The 3,549-nt window shown below is 52.0% G+C and overlaps 1 long non-coding RNA gene across 2 annotated transcripts in view; it reads right to left on the minus strand.

Annotated features, from left to right (window-relative positions):
- Window positions 1-3,067, minus strand: part of LOC124236252 (uncharacterized) — a 16,687-nt gene extending 13,620 nt beyond the window's left edge. For both annotated transcript variants that reach the window (XR_006887680.1, XR_006887679.1), the window contains exons 1-4: window positions 2,576-3,067; window positions 2,112-2,188; window positions 1,420-1,556; window positions 399-543 (exon numbers count right to left, since the gene is read on the minus strand). This is a non-coding gene — a long non-coding RNA (uncharacterized LOC124236252). The remainder of the gene's footprint in view (window positions 1-398; window positions 544-1,419; window positions 1,557-2,111; window positions 2,189-2,575) is intronic.
- Between the last annotated feature and the right edge of the window lie 482 nt (window positions 3,068-3,549).

Below are 3,549 nucleotides of genomic sequence, written 5' to 3' on the forward strand. Positions count from 1 at the left end.
GTGGGGTGTGTGGTATGGTGGGTATGTGTGTGTGGTGTGTGTTGTGTGTGTGGTATGCGTATTGTAAGTGGGATGTGTGTGTATGTGATATGCATGTGCATGTGTGTGTTGAGGCGGAGTTGGGGGTGAGGTGTAAGTCTCCAGGACTAAAACATAGTGAAGCATTTGGGGATGGGTCACATTTCCACCCTGAATCAACAACCATGACCCTTCAGAAGCAGGAATCTGGAGAATTTCCCAGGCTTCCTGCAGGGCATCTGGGAAACCTGCCCTTCTCTACCTTTCAAAACGTCCCACACCCTCCAAACCAACAGAACACTCCAGACTGTCTCCACAAACCAGTGTGTGAGTCTCACAGAGGAAGGAGAGCGGGCAGAACTGGGGACCAACAAACAAACCTTTGGAGTACAAATTGGTCACTCATAAAATGGCATAAGGCAGGTCTGTGATTTCACGCATCTCTGTGGAGTGCGGCCCGGAGTCCAGGACAGAGGGCAGGGCGGGATCAGCAGGGTAAGCGATGATCCAGTCTGTGACCACAAGCTGTTTGAGAGCCACAATTAGGAGCTTTCACAGATTTAGAGGGTAAACAGTTGTCACTCAGGAGACGTCTGTAAACCCAGGTGTTAGCAGACAACTGAGATATTTAGAAGATAACTTAGATGTACACTGACAACAAGAGTTTGGAAATGAAGATTGCTCAGGTGGCAGAGGCAGCTGGCCGCCCACAGGTTTGGGTTCCCCTTCCCTCATGCAGAGTTGTTGCTGAGAAGTGGCTGCCCAACCCGGACCACATTTCCCAGGCCCCTCTGAGGCCAGCTGACCGAATTCTGGCCAAGAGAAATAGGGCAGAAGTGATATATGCCACTTCCAGACCTGGCCCATAAAAATCTCCTTATGAAATTCCGTCTCTCTCTCCCCCTCGTCTGCAACCTGGATATCAATGTCCAGGGCGACCTTGAAAGCCAAGGGTTGAAGACAATGGGGCCTCCATCAGCCTGGGTTCCTCCATCAAGCTGGAACAGAGTGAACTTCCTCCCCGGCTCCCTTCTCCAAAGGATAAGACTTATGGGAATGAGAAATAAAGTTTGCTGTGTGAGACCACTGAGGTTTGGGGGTTTACATGTTATAGTTGCATTACCAATTAGCTGCTAATTAAAAACTTTTTATTGCTAAAGATGATTAGTAGACATTCACGATATTAGCAGGCCACTGAGGTATTAGTGCACCATTGAGGTGTCGCAGGCAATAAATGAAGTAACTGTCAGCTAAGAGGTCTACTCTACTCCTACTCGCTAAGAGGGGAACTGACACCTAATATGTCTGCTGATAACTTGGATTGTTTGCTGATGACTAAGATGTTAACAGTTGTCTTAGTTTGGGCTGCTGAAACAAAGTAGCATAGATGGGGTGACTTACAAACAACAGAAATGTATTCCTCACAGTTCCGGAGGCTGAAGTCTGAGATCAGGGGCCAGAGCAGTTGAGTTCCGGTGAGGGCCCTCTTCGGGCTTGCAGACTGCTGACTTGTCATAGGGTCCTCACATGTCAGGGAGCTGAGAGATGAAGCAAGCTCTCTCGTGACTCTTATAAGGGCACCAATCCCATCCATGAGGATGGAACCCTCACGACCTCATCTAATCCTAATTACTTCCCAGAGGCCATCAATTGGAGGGTAGAGTTTCAACATATGCATTTTGAGGGATATAAACATTCGGTCCATAATAGTAGTCAATTAAAATAGTAGTAACAAACTAAGATATTGCCTGGAAACTAAGGTGTTGACTGACAACTAAGAGATTAGCTGCTAACTAATAATGGAGCTGTTCAGTGACACCTGGCTTCGGTTCTCTCTTCTGAGCTATTTCTCTCAGCCTGTCTCTGTGCAGAGGCTGCCCTTGTGTCCTGCCACTGATAGTGAGCCCCCTCTGGAGCCCACCTGACAAAGCCCCTCTGGCCCACCCTGGCCCTGTTTCTAGCGGAAGGGGACCTTGCCTTTTTTCCTGATGGATGACAGGCCAGACCCAGTGGATGACATCACTCTGTGGGTGGCCCTGCCTCCCCTATTGACCCCACAGTGCCCATCACACCCTCCTCACACTCCCCCTCACCTCTGTGTTTGAGGAAGGGAGTCCCTCCTCAGGGCCGGTTCTCCTCCTGGTTCTGAGCGCAGCCCATGAGGGTGCAGCTGTGCAGGTACGGTGGGTGGGTGAGTTCTCCTTTGGGTGGGGCCAGGGGTGGGCTACCCCTCAGCAATCCCAGATGAGCTTCTTTCATTGCTCATGGGAAGAATGGTCTGGGGAAGACACTGGCTGGGCTGCCGTGAGGCCAAGAAGCTCTCCCTGTGACTGCAGGCCCAGCTCCCCTCCCACGGGATTTCCCTAACAGAATGTGGGGTTGAGCAAAGTTGACTCCCTGACTTCTAGGTCCCAGTGATGGAGCCCAAAGGGGACTCTGTCTGCCTGTCAGAGGTGAGGGCTCCTTCGGATTGGCCAGTCCCAAGCACAGAGAGAGCCCTGACCCTCCCCAGGCACACACTAAAGTGGGTGCCTCGGAACACCTGGGATGTACTCACCGATTCTAGGTATTTGGGGGACAATTGGAGAGAAAGCCAGAAATCAGGACTGTCTGAAAATCCAGGAGGGTTGAGGGCTGTTTTCCATAAAGGCCTTTGGGAAGCAATATGGTGCAGCAGCATCGGAATCACGGCTCTGCCATCTTCTCACGTGTGTGGTCTTGAGCAAGACCCCTTCTGTGGTAAAGCACTTAGAACAGGGCCTAGCACATGATTAGTCCTCACAAAATGGGAACTATTATCATCCTTGCTGATCTCGGGGAATCACAGACAGTGACCCTACACACTGGGTGTCTGGCATAGGCGTGCTCTTCCTGGAACTGGACTCCAAGGTCAGAGCTTGAGGCATGCGGAGGTGAGTCATAAGTGCTGGGTTCCAGGCCCATGACTCCAGCAGCCTGGCCACCACCTACCCCCAGGGCCTCATTATCTCTGCGGCCCCTCCTTCACGTGGGCAGCTCTAGAGATGTGACGGAGGAGGCCCCAAGTGAGGTCAACCCTTCTGGACAAATGTTGCCCCACCCTTGGATCTGAGGCCTCTGCCCGAAGGACTGGCCCTTCCCTGGCTGCTCCAGGCTGTCCCCTCCCTGCCAGCACAGTCACCACCCACCCACTCTCCCTGGGGGCATTCCCCCCTTGCTCATTGTTGGTCACCCCAGATTCCAATCTCCAAACTCATCAGCTTGGATGAGAGCCTTCAGCCGCCCACCCTGGGAGCGTCAGACAGGGACCCAGCCCACGAAACAGATGTTTTCTGCTCGCTCTTCTCACAGGAAGAAGGGCGAGGGCAAACTTCACATTTTGTCTACCCCTATGCCCTTCCTTGATCCATAGACTGGGGTGCGGCTCATCATTATGAAAAAATTTACCCCCTGAGCTAAATTCTGCCCGGTGGTAGCACTGGGCTTTTCCTACAAAGTAGGGGGAGGGGCGCTGAGGGGATGAGCAGAGACTAGGAATCATCATACTTCATC

This window comes from Equus quagga, chromosome 1 (genome assembly GCF_021613505.1).
Source record: "Equus quagga isolate Etosha38 chromosome 1, UCLA_HA_Equagga_1.0, whole genome shotgun sequence".
In the NCBI taxonomy this organism is placed as follows: domain Eukaryota; kingdom Metazoa; phylum Chordata; class Mammalia; order Perissodactyla; family Equidae; genus Equus; species Equus quagga.